Consider the following 13811-nt stretch of genomic DNA (forward strand, 5'->3'; position numbering starts at 1 on the left):
CCCATAGTACATTTCTCATTTGCCATATATGTTTCTATACTCTCAATCAGATACAGCAATCACAGTTCATAGCTTTCTGATTTAAATTCTGCAGCCTTCCTCTAAGTTAATCCCCATGAATCCACATTAATTTATGACTTTTTGAGAAGCTAAGTCTCTTGATGTGTAATAGGTTTGGGAAAGCTATTAGACAAGGTGTGAGGGATGAGCCTGGTTAGTGCTTAAAGTCACATCGCATCAATTTAAAAATATATTAGAAAATTTTGGCATGAAGAATTCAGATCTAGCAATATACGAAGATGAATTGTGTTGAAGAAATATTATTCAGAGCACCGTAAACATCAATCTTCACAGGCAAACACTTACAGCATTTTTCATTTATACATAAGTGGTTTAAAAGGTAATCTTGTTTTAGGGGAGAGGCTGTCGCTCAGTAGTAGGACACAGAATTTGCCTGCAGAAGGTCCCAGATTCATTCCCTAGAATTACCAGGTGGATCTGGAAAAGACACTTGACTGACACCATGGAGACCCACTGCCAATCCTGAGTCTAGATGGATGAATTAATCTGTCTCAGTACAGTGTAAGTCAACTTCTTATGTTCCTTTTCTAACATTACAGGTATTCTATTTGCAGCTTCATTTTAGATCCCCTGGAGCCAATTCACACAACTGCTTCTGAACCAGCCAGGCGAACCTCCTAGAATCTTCAAGCAAGTCATGATGGCATAGCTAGAGGGGGTGGGAAAAACTGCAACACAACATGTAAATGGGCCTTCCCACTTGCTGTTGGAACCGTTCTGGGCAGCGATAGCGGCTCACAGGCACTTGCCAAACCAAACGGTGTCTCCTGCGTGTTGCTGTCACTGCCTGGAATGGCTCCAACAATGAGTTAGAGAGGACACGCACACAGCGTGTTGCGGCACCTGCAGTACTTACTGCAGGGGTGCTCAATAGGTGGATCGCGATCTACCGGTAGATCGCGAGGCAAAATGAGTAGATCGCGGAGTGCCGACCCCCCTCCTTCAGGTGCCTCTGGGAGGAAACGCCGGGAGTAAGGCCCATTGTACTCAATGGGGCTTACTCCCAGGTAAGTGTGGCTAGGATTGCTGCCTCACAGCCTAATCCTAGGCATGTCTACTCAGGAGTAAGTCCTGTTATACTCAGTGGGGCTCAAGGTACACCAACATACATTGTACACATAAATGTTATATGTTATGATGGCGCGAACATTGTAAAAAAAACTCTGGTAGATCTCCGGGCCTTGCTGGGTTTCAAAGTAGCTCACGAGCCAAAAAAGTGTGAGCACCCCTGACTTACTGTATTGCCCCCTCCAGCTACACTACTGGGAAGCCCAAGCAGCAGTGATGCATAATATAAACTTTAACAGATGAATTCTGTGAGGTCCTGAGCTACAAATAAGAATTTAGGATGGACTGCTGTGTCAGTACCATTGTGAGACAGGAAGTGCTGCTGTAGAAGCAGGCAATTCATGCCGAGATAGTGGTGTGTATGGCAGCTCTGTTAGATCACATCTACCACTGTGGGATGTGCTACAATATTACTTTGCAAAGGAAATTTTGTGGGGAGGAAATCATTTATAGGACCTTCACTTGTTCTGATGGAATTCAAATTACAGGTATGGTGCGGACAGCATTTCGCCTAGGATGTTGGCTCTACAAATATTTTTGAACTTTCTGTTGAAGTGTGCAACACACATATCCTAGTCATGCCTTAATAAATAGCAGTGTGTACTGTCTACCATTCTGATCACCTCTTCTCCAAAGTCAACAGCGATGCCGTTTACATGCAACAGCTACAAATTTGCCCTCTTGTCCCTTAGTACAGAAAGCAGACCGCAGCTTATTACATTTGTCACTTAAGTTGCACTGAAGACACCATGACATTTTCTTCAGACAATATAATTCAAACATGATTGCATTGAGTTTGGATTACTAAACTCGGTCTGCTTATTAGATCGTTGCTCTACAACAGCAGGCTTAAAATCCAAGTTTTCATGGTTTGGAATAAATAAGCAAGACCTTTACAAAAATAATGCTGGGCTAAACACTAAGCTTTATAGCACCTTTCTGTCAGAACATATTAAGCCTGCTCATATGTTGCTATTGATTTTGAGATGTTGAGCCATTGACACAAAAGCCGTACCACTTAAAAAAGTGACAATCAAGATCTTGTCCAAAGAATGATGAATTCATTTCCTTTCACATCCATTTAAATGCATCTCCCATATGTATGTAGTTTCTGCGTAGCACAGGTTGGGCACCCCTTATCCAAAGCGCTTGGCACCAGAAATATTTTGGATTTGTCTGTATTTTGAAATACTTGCATATACATAATGAGAGCTCTTAGGGTTGGGGCTCAAGTATAAACACAAAATTCATTTATGTTTCATATATCCCAAGTGCTCTGTTGGCCGGTGCACGTCCCTTGCATTGGCTGAAGAGTGTTGCAAATGTGCCATAAGGCATTTCTACGATGACTGAGGAGTTGGGAGGCTGGTGCAAGGATACCTGCTGGCTTCCCCATGCCAGAGCAAGCTCCAGGCTGGGTGAGTTTGCGCCGGTGGCAATTTGCCAGTTCAGGGTTCTGGGGAGGCCAGGGGAGTGCAGAACTGGGGTGTACCGGGACAGGGGGAGGGTGGGCAGCAAATGGGTTCGGGGCCTATCGCCATGCTGCTCAGATCTGCACCAACTCTTGAGGTTATGCAGATCTGAGTAGCTCCATTCAGGCCACTGCCAAGTTACTCAGGGTAAGGGGAATTGATTCCCCTTGCCCCCGGTTGTACTGCAGCTAGCCCCAACCCCATGATGGATACGGAGCAAGCCAACTGTCCTCCTTGTTCCAGTGTGGGTTAAAATTGGGCTGTAATACATATAGCCTGAAGGTTATTTTATACAATATTTTAAATAATTTTGTGCATGAAACAAAGTTTGTGCATGAAACACTGTTTGTGATTTATTTCTTTAGGCAAAACAGTTTTTTAAAAGTCATGCTGGTGCTCAATAAAGTTCTGTATTTCAGAGTATTCCGTATTTTAGAATTCTCGGTACTCAACCTGTACAACCATTCACAACTCAGATTATACAGTTAAAGCTAAAACAGTACATAATGGTATCTATTCGATCTACATCTTGTCCTTACTGATGGACTGCTAGCTAAAGGATGTTTAGAAAAATAGTTCGTATACAGAGCAGGCCCAGCCCGAGGCTTCCTGGCACCTGAGAAGGGGCACTGAAATCTGCTCCCCCCCCCTGTTAGCACACCAGCCACTGGTCCTGCTGCTCCTTCTCCTTTGGCTCCCTGGATTCATAAAGGATGAGGGGAACAGAGCAAAAGAGTAACTTTGGAAAGAGCACCAGTCTCGTCTCTTCTACTCGTACTGCCTTATTCCATTTCCATTCTTCCTTTTTGAATCCAGGGAGTGGGAAAAGGTTGACTGATGATGTGGGCAAGCAGACAGAGGCTGTAATTCTATACATACTTTCATGTGAGTAAGTCTCATTAACACAATGGCACTTACTTCTAAGTAGACATGCATACAATTGGGTACAGAGATGGTCTCTACCCTACCAATTCACTGCCTCAGATGGCCTCCAGGTTTTAGAAGTGGGTTGTCTCTGAATGCCAAATGCAAGGGAGTGGCAACAGGATAGGGGCATCTTGTTGCTTTGTGTGTTCCCACAATGGGATCTAATGGGCCACTGTGAGATACAGGAAGCTGAACGAGATGGGCCTTTGGCCTGATCCAGTTTCTTTCTCATCACTTCAGGGCTGGCCCCGATGAAGAACAGTAATGCAGTAGCATATGGCTATCAAAACAAGATAAATCTGACCCCCCCTCCTTTTTCAGAAAGTTGTCTGGTACCCTAAGAGCTTTTCCTATTGCTGATGTGCTGAGGCTAAGCACAATTTCGCTTTTTCCATTTCCCCTTTTCAAATAATTGTTAGATTCAATGTGGGAAGCATATTCAGGTACGCAGGTCAAGTAAATCTTATTTCAGTAGGCAAATGGCTGACACACTAAGCAGGTAATGATGAATGATGGTTCTTCCTCTAAGGTCATGGGTTCCCAAACTTTTAGCACTGGGACCCACCTTTTAAAATGACACTCTATCTGGACCCACCTGCGTTTACAAGACTTAGCTATTTTGCAAATTGCAGCTTAGCTCTTTGCAGGGTAGTTAGCAGCGATCTGATTTTTGGAGAACCTCAAGGCTTGAGGCAATTAGTTATCTGATCCATCACCAGTGTTTTAATTGGAGGCTTTATTTGGCTGCTATGGGACCCACCAAAAATTAAATCATGACCCACTGACCCATAATTTGGGAACCACTGGTTAGGGTTGCTTACATTGGGGTTATTCTATTTTGAACCTTACAGCAATTTTGATAGATAGTGTTTACACACTACTATACTACTGATAGCACAGAAGAAGGGATGGGAAATAATGGGGCAGGCAACTCTGTGTTCCTCAGATTTTCCAAAATCAATACAGTTTGGAGAGTCTGTTTTTGGGGCAATCACAGACGAAATTGTGTGACTAACAGTGCAATCCTTTACATGTCTACTCAGAAGTAAGTTCCATTGAGCTGAATTGGACCTACTCCCAGGTAAGTGTATTTAGGATTACAACTTAAAGGTCCAAACCATACAGCACCTAGTGTAAGTGGCATAGCAAGTTAGACAGCAACTGTTACCCTGCACATGCCCGATCTCGTCTGATCTTGGAAGCTAAGCAGGGTCAGGCCTGGTTAGTACTTGGATGGGAGACCGCCTGGGAATACTGGGTGCTGTAGGCTTATACCACAGTCTGAAGGTTGCCAACCAAGTGGGGGTGGGAGCAGTCTGCCCTGGGAGTGAGGCCAGAAGGGGATGCACACACATGTGTTCCAGTCACTTCCTGAGTCAGGACAGCAGGCGGAGCACATGCGCACGCAAGAGTGGCAGCAGCTGTGGTGATTTGTTTTGCTTCCAAAGAAGGAAGAGATGGAGTGGCAGCCAGACTGAGAAGCTGCTGCCTTAGCTTCCTCCTCTTCATGTTTACCGAACATGAAGACAAGGAGGCCACCTCCTCCGGGAGAACCTGGAAGTGACATCACAATGTCAAAGTCACTGTCCCAGGTGCCATAGCCCCTGGCCACACTGCTGACAGAATTCTAGTGGCTCTTGGTGCTGTCTAGCTTTCACAAAAAGTGGACCAGCTGCCACCAGAAGTGCCTGCTGACCCATGCAAGATTCAGTGGGAGAGAGGAGGGGGGATGGGTGGAATAGAGCATCAGTGAGTGGAAAGGGGGGGGTGATGGAGCTGGGAGGAGGGTGGATCAGGAATGGCAAGGGCAAGGGCAATGGAAAGGGCATACCCCAGGGCAAGGGATGTTCCCTTGACGAAGGAGGTCTTTGGAGGCCAAACTCCCCACTGGATGTAGTGGATGCCATGTTAGTGCCACTGCATCACTGCACAGGGAGTTACCATGAATTGAATTGTAAGAGGAGAATAATGTAGCATTACATTCACTGTACTGAGTCTGAAATTTTCATCACTTTCTCATGCATGCAGAGATATGCATGCAAAAGACATTTTCGTAGCAAGGACTGGGGCAAAGCGAAAGAGAGTCCTATGATAGGATATTAACCTTCTCCACTGAAAAGAGGCCAACAGATGAAAGGGGAGAAAAAATCCTTCCTGGGTTGACTTAAATTTTCTACCTCTTGACAGATGCTGTCACAACAAGAACATTTTCAAATACAGTTGTTTGATATTCACAGGATAATAGATTAGCTCTGAGTCACTGAAAACGCCATTCATGTGGGGGGTTTTGCTTTGAAAGTATAGATGAAGTGGCATTTTGAGTTTTTAATGGCTTTGTCTGCATTCAGCAGTGCATTTACTCTTAGGTCAAGTGTTTCCTCTGTTTAGCCTCAAATAACTGAATGGCAGCCACCTGATTTTTTCCTGCATACCATAAGAACAATTATGTCCAATCTTCTTTGTATTCTCACTTTTAATAGGGACAGCATATAAAAGTGATGGCCGACTGGGAGTAAATATGAAGACCTGACATCCCAGGGCATCACCTGAAAGCATACATGCTGTAGCTATCTTGCTGAAAATAAAGTGATCTCAGTCTGGTCAGCACATGAATGGGGAACTGCCTAAGAACCCCAGTGTGAATTCCATGATAAAAGACAGGATATACATTTGGTAAACATGAAGACCAGAGGCAAGAATATTTGGGGGGGAAAAATACATGAAAAACAAATGAAATTAAAATCAGGCAATATTAGAATTAAAGAGCAAGAAAAAGAATCCCGCCTCTCCCCCCCCCCAAACAAATTGAGAGAGATTCTGCAAGGAACAAAAGGAAAACAGCTTGTGTCGTTTATATAATTGTGGTTGTTGATAATTTTTGAATTACAAGACCAACACATTAGGCTCCTATGGTCAAGTTATCAGGAATGAGCTATAAGAACCACAATCATTCTGATTAAATTATTCAGTAATGGCAGTGGACTAATTATTTAAGAAACAATGGCAACGGACCAAATATTTCAATGAAGAGAATGAAGGTTCAAATATTTTCTGCTTTATCTCTTAACACTAAAAAGAAAAGAGTCCACATTTCCAAAAACGGCACTGCTGCAAAAAAATTTAAATTAGGCTTTGCTTTTAAAGAAATCTCATTTCATAAAGGGAGAGTGATTAATGCCTCAAGGAAGCTTTATTGATCAAATTCCAAATCAATACAAGCCTATTTCCGTAACCACAAAAATTTGTGATGCAAAGTGTGAGCATTGCAACCGAAAGCACTGCACGCATTGTAGAATCATATAGACATGATGAAGAGGACTGTGCACATATTACATGCAGGTACAGTCAATGTGAGTAGGGGGGAAGTCAGCATACAGGGAAACATTGTAGAAACAACTATTTAAAAAACAGCAATAGAAAAACTTATAAGTGGCTGGTTTTCTTCCTAAAGAAAGAATTGTGGGGAAAACATTCATCAACAGTCATCATGAAAGAAAATAATTCTTGGATCTATATTGTAGCTTGGCATTGGGGAGGGGGGGCAAGGGATTTGGAAAGCCATCATGTTATCCAACTGATCCACCTGGGTGACTCCCATTTTATGCCTAATAACTACCTGATCTTTGCAGCTGTCTGGTAGTCCATACTGGAATTATAAATATTTATAATTCTATAGACCCATGAACCAATTCATATGTACTTTTATTCGGAATCTATAACTAATACATGGAAAAAATACTGATTTAAACAAGTGTTTCTCAATGTTTGTCCTCTGCTGTACCACTTCACATGGTCCACCTACGTATCTGAAGTACCATCAGAAGTAACTGGCGATGACATCATCGGCAATTACTTCTGGGTTGGGAGGCCAGATATGATGGAACAAACACCAGTAAGAAGTTCACCAGGATGGACAGGAGAGCTTTTCTGAGTGCAGAAAAACATGGTTTGGAGCCCTGTCCGCTGAGCCGAGGCTTCTACCGTGTCATGTTCCTGGTCTTGCTTCTGGGCGGCAGATGACAAGCTGCACCTCACTAACAGCCCAATACTAACCAGCTTTCCAGCACCGGTGCAGCCACAATGCAGCCCTGATGTAAAACGTTCCCTTACCTTGAGGAGGCCTCCATGACTGCCTCCTACTATAGAACTCAGCTTGTACCCCACTGGTACAGCTGCATTGGTGCTAGACAGTGGTTAGGATTGGGCTGTGAGATATATTTCACCCTAGGACTGTATTACACTCCCCATGTGCCATGTGCACTAACACACACAGAAGCAAATAAACATATACACCCCACAATGGCAGACATTTTCCTAGCTATTAGTAAAATTACCACAAATCACCAAAATGTTAGAACTTCCACATTACACATGAACAAAAGAAAGTACAGATTAATGTAACAAAACTCTACTTTTTCTGGCCCATAACCGTTATTGAATATAAAGTTTTAAATGAAGGTTTGCCATAATGTACAACAAGCAATCATTTACCTATGGCTTTCTTTTAAGATTGACCCCCCCCTTTTGCTGCTCACTAGAGATTCATAGACCAGAGTGAATCAGTGATGTACTTTCTACTTGAATTTCTACTTGAATACAATGAGTATATTTTAGTGTGAGCAAAAAAATGTGCAACTTCTGTTAACAACTACCATGCATGTGCTATTATAACAATTCTGAAAATAGCAGAGTGATGTAAAAACCCAGGAAACCTTTTCCCATGTTTATTCTGCCACTTTTTAAAATTAATCACATCATAGGAAAAGCCCTGCTGGATCAGGCCAAAGGCACATCTAGTCCATTCTGTTTCCCCTTGGTGATCAACCTGGTGTCTCTGGGAAGCCCACAGCAAGGTGATAAGGGGTAGTACATCAGCTGCTTTGTAGTTATGCCTTCTTCTATTTGCCTCCTCATATGCCCCACTAGTACATTTATGTACATGTACTAGTACTAGTACATTTGAAAATAAAGCAAATACTGAACCACAAAAACAGCAAGTTTCCAGCGTGTTTGCCTCTAAAGAAAGCCAACCAGGTAGCACAATGCTAAAGTTAGTGAGGGATTCATTACAGTATTGTCAACTTGACATTCTTGTAGCCTATGCCATAGTTGTGTAACTTCCAAGAAGCACATCACAGTGAGCAATTAAGAGCACCCAAGGCGGATCAAAAGGAAAATAAGTAAAGATGTCAATACCGGATGGAGGAATTGGATTACTGTCAGAATCTATTTAACAGTCACTACACTCCAGACAATAGTTATTTTCTTCAGGAGACTCACTCTGCACACAAAAAAGTGTGATCTCTGCTTCTTTTAAAGCTGGACAAGGTTCTAGAAGACTAACAGCGCAATCTTAACTTGTGCTGGAGCAGGCAGGCCACTGGGCCTACGCTGCATCCAGTACAAGTTTGGGGCCAGAACTGGCGCAAGCTGAGGCAAGGGGAAACCTTTCCCTTACCCCATGTCACACTGCACTGGCCCCAGTGGGTCTACTTGGATCTGCGCCACCTCAGGAGGTGGTGCAGATCCGAGTAGAATGGAACAGCCAGAGGCTGCTCTGTACCACCAGGGAACAGGGGTTGAGATCTGGCATAACTCCTGGATCCTGGCCCCGTCTCCTGCTCCCCACCTGCCCGCCCCCAGGAACGCCCTCCACGCACCCTGAAATGCCTCCTCCCCGCCCTCCCCATGCCCCCACCCCGACCACTGCCTCAGTCCAGGGGTTAGGATTGCGCCCTCACTTTAATAAGGTTCTCTAATCATGCAATTCTAATGGAAGGGGAATTCATTAATGGAGAGATCATAATTACTTGGAAAGTTGTTCAATCCAAACATAGCTAATACGGGCCATGTTGGTCTCTTCATTATTTAACAGGCCAATCCTATTGATGTGGTATGCCAGTATAATGTCATGGCAGCACTCTGCCGGTCTGCGGAGCACTGCTGCCAGACCAAAGGTCAGCCTTACACTGTCAGCAGCACCAAGCAGACAGTCCACTGGCAGGGTTCTGCCAGTAGAGGAGCTGGAATGGGGGCAGATCACAGTGGCTCTGGCATCTGCCATATCTCCTGCCTTGGGAGACATGCCCCCACATGGCTTCTCAGAGCTACAACTGGACTGGGCCATTATTAACTGTGCTGATCTTTGACAGTGGTTGAACTTAATAAAGGAATTAAGGATTCCTCAAAACACATCTAAGTTTCCAACTCTCAGACTGGCTTCCTACATTCCATGGCTCATAAAATGACAGCACAGGAACAACACAGAGAGCTATCATCACAGTGGTCTTTGCAATGCGGGTGAATTAAGAAATTTCTATGCTAGGAAGAGGGACGGAGAGATGCTTAACGCTTTCCCTGCTAGCTGTTTTTCTTCTCAAAATAATCTCCTGCCAAAGAGAAAAAAGGGGTCTTGTATCTTTTTCCAGGGAAGGGGATATAGGCTTGGTGGGGTCTTTTCAGGAGGAAAAAATAACTGGCTACATTTTAAAGAGAAGTGCCTCCTTCACACTTAGCCTTCCTCTGCTCCTGATTGCATTCTGCTATGGCTGCTTTTCTTAAACAACACACACACACACACAAAACATCAAGGGAAACCTATGTTAACTGTTGTGTAATTGGTAGCTTATCCATTAGCTTATAGCTAGTGTAGTGCAATAGACAGAGTATTCGACTCTGGATTCAGATTTCAACTCAGCAATGATGAGTGGCAAGTCCCTGTCCTTGGTGGCAAGTCCCTGTCTATCTCCAAAAAAGATTAACTCACAGAGTTGCTGTTAGGATGACATCATGTAGACCACCATTGCTTTAATGCAGTGGTTCTCAAACTGGGGCGTTGCGATGCCCCAGCCAGAGAATCCTGGCCTCTGCCCCCTTGTGCTCCCTTTCGTGATCACAAACTGGAAGTGGATTGTGATCATTATTTTGCCTGTCTCTGCATGTTGGGAAGCCCTGTGGAGGCTGGTGCAGGGCTTCCTGCACTCCTGAGAGGCTGTGGTAAGTCTCAGCAAGCCCCTTCATCCCTCCAAAGTGACGCGAACCTGGCGATCGCGTTGCTGCCTCCCCCCATCCCACGCAAGAACTTACAGTGGAGCTCAAACTCCCTGGCGTTTGACAACCACTGCTTTAATGGACAAAATTCAAATGTATAAGATTAGACAAGTGGAAGAGACAGCCAGCAGAGGAGAATCTGTAAATGATACAGAAACAGAGTGGGTGTGTCAAAGGTGGGAAGGATCAGATATCAGTGGCAGCAGCTCCACCAATATCCTATTCCTAGCCTTGATCCACCTACCTGGGTCCACTTGGCCTTGCTCCAGCAAAAGTGCTGGTGCAGTCCCAAGTAGATCTATCAGGGCGGCAGAGACTTACCCCTGGGCAAGGGTACAAATGGGCCTCCCCCCCCCCCAGAATGCAGTGCATACTCCAATGGTGCAGCTGCATCAGCGGGAGGACAGATTTAGGTAGAATTGGACTGCTTGTCCTTATTATTCTGCAAGGCTTTTAGTGAAAGATTAATTGTTCTGCCTTCTCTGTTCTCACCTGTCTTTAGATTGCTTTTTTGATGCTCTGTTGTTTCAGTGTTATGGCTTTTTGTCCTGTTTTTATGATGAAGTTTTATTGCAAACTGCCTTGGATATTTTTAATTTAAAAAGCAGTATATAAATCTTTTAAATAAATATACTGCATGCATTCAAAAAAAGACCTGCTGAGGTGATAAACTTTGGGGAAGACAAATTATATGAGAAAATACTAAAACAACTGACATGCTTAGTCAAAAAAAAAGAAAAAAGTTAGAATTTTCACACCTTTAAAAGGATGTCAGAATGGGGTGTGCATGTTTCACCTATCCACTGATGGGAGAACAAGAATAACTGCATTAAAGTATTGGGTCATAGGCTTAGGTTAAACACAATGAAACGCCTCTCAGCAGTTAAGACTGATAAAAGTAGTTAATTAGTGCAATTACTGTACCTTTTTAGAGAGGCTTTGGAATCAGAGGCTGAGTAACAGAGCAGAGAGGGATATAATTGGCAGGATTATATTGGATTCATTGGATTGTCATTGGATTGTTTTCCCCCTCTTGAACCGAAGTTCTCAGCAGGATTCACTTTACTGCATGAGAATATCAAAATAGAAGTAGGGGGAAAGTAATAAGGGTTAGCTCAACTTATCTGCAGCATTACTGATTGTCTTTGCTGAAAACTGCTCAGCTGGATTCCAAGGATGGGAACTCTACTCATAGATTGATTTGAATAGTGAAAGCATTTGTTTTTCTTGACTTGTGTTGACTCAAGTCACAGACATCACTGACTCAGACCCAACTCATGACTTGGGGCCAGTGACTCGGGGCCCAGTCCTATCCAGTTTTCCAGTGCTGGTGCAGCTGTGCCAATGGGCATGTGTCGCATCCGGTGGTGGGGAGGCAGTCACAGAAGCCTTCTTAAAGTGTGGGAACATTTGTTCCCTTACCTTGGGGCTGCAGTGCGGCTACACCAGAGCTGGACAATTGGATAGCATTGGGCCCTCAGTAAAAAGTCATGACTCAAATTGACTCGAGTCCCAACTTGCTTTTGTGTGTGCTTATGGCTCTGTTTTTGTGTTTGTGTGTGTACTTTTTTTTGCTGCACCTGATTTGCACCATGATTTGTTTCTCATAATGACTTGGACTTGAGTCAAAAATGACCCTACACGTCAAGAGAAGACACAATGGCCACCCGTTATGACTCATGAGTTGATTAGAGTCAGGGGATCAGAGATTTGTGACTCAGCGCAGTGGCTCTGGCACATCCCTACTGGATTCCTTTCCTTACTTGGGGAGTTTGGAGAGAAGCTGAAGGGCAGGGTGAAAATGTGAAAAACCAGCAAACAAATCTCATCAGGCATACAAGTGTGAGAGAAGTATGGGGAAAATACAGAGGAAAAAGGGTGCCGAAACAGCTACAGTCAATCAAATGCAAAACAGTACTTCGGTCCCAATCCTATCTGAAACTTTTGCTGCTGGAACTTACGTTCTGGCAACACAAGGCCCTTTATGGTGGCATGGTGGCCCTTTATGGAGTGCTGTGCACTCTGGGCTGCTGCAGCAAATAGTGAGAGGTGCAGTACACTTGGCAGCGGCTCTTGGAAGCTCCACCACTCTAGGTAAGTTGGCAGCAAGGACATGTCGTGAGGTGGGAAGAGGGGAGGGAGGGGGTGGGTCCTGAAAGCACCAGCATGCGCCAGGTTCCTTAACCCATCCTGCCCCTTTTTCTCTTCTTGGACTTATGCCTGCTATACACCTGGCACAGGTCCAAGGCCACCAGGAGGCCTAGGCACAGGTAAGTGGCAAATATTTTTAAATACCTCTAGCAGGCCTCCTGACTGCTCCCCCCACCACTGGATTCAGCATGTGCTCTGTCAGCACGGCTGCAGTGTCAATAATGGTGGAAGGCAGAATTGGCCAGTTCCTTACTTACTAGTTACGTACTTCAATTAACTTATGCCAGTTGATAACTTGTTCCATTGATTACAATGGGACTTATTCACAGCTAACTTTAACTGAAACAGGCTGAAACAATTTTTTTTTAATGTTATGTTTCTGAGGAAAAATGTAGTTATCTTGTATTTGGGGAGGGGTTGTGGCTCAGCAATAGAGCATGATTTTAGCATAAAAGAGGTGTCAAGTTCAATCCTTGGCATCTCCAGGGAGGGGTGGTTAAAAACCCCTGTCTGAAACTCTGGTCAGCCACAGCTAGTTAGTATGCGGCAGATAGTACTGACCAAGGTGGACCACTGTTTTAGTCTGAGATGAAGTAACCTTCTTATGCACCATATATTCTGATCTCACTGCTCCAACCATGAAGCCCCCTGAAGTGACTTGTGTTAGCAGCAGATCATGGGGGAGCAGAGCAGGTGGCAGATTTGGGGTGCCCTCTGCTCAGAGTCTGCCGCTGCCTCCCTACACCCTGCCACAGATGTGAACCACATTTTGTTTCCTTCTCACTCAAGCAAGATGTAGATCATCTTGGAACGAGCTTGGAATGAAGGCGCACGTTCGTTCACACGGTCCCTTGAAATAAAACCAGAAGTCCTGCAATTTGGAGTTGGCGAAAACTGCGTGAGAAGCATGGGAAGGGCCTTTTTAATTGCTCCAGAGCATTGCAGCAGAGGCAATGGTGGTGGTAGGTGGTGCTCCAAGTCACACCTCCCCATGGGATCCATTATAGATACTTGGCTATATCCCAGGCTACATCTCCACCCTCTGAATGGTAGGCTTCTGCA

General features: G+C 44.3%; 1 protein-coding gene and 1 pseudogene across 1 annotated transcript in view; one reads left to right on the forward strand and one right to left on the reverse strand.

Moving 5' to 3' along the window:
* CALCR (calcitonin receptor) overlaps positions 1 to 13811 on the reverse strand; it is a 192722-nt gene that overhangs the window by 36151 nt on the left and 142760 nt on the right. The gene's annotated exons all lie outside the window — the stretch shown is intronic.
* Positions 4702 to 4818, forward strand: LOC136654954 (5S ribosomal RNA; annotated as a pseudogene).

This window comes from Tiliqua scincoides, chromosome 5, assembly GCF_035046505.1.
Source record: "Tiliqua scincoides isolate rTilSci1 chromosome 5, rTilSci1.hap2, whole genome shotgun sequence".
Taxonomy (NCBI): domain Eukaryota; kingdom Metazoa; phylum Chordata; class Lepidosauria; order Squamata; family Scincidae; genus Tiliqua; species Tiliqua scincoides.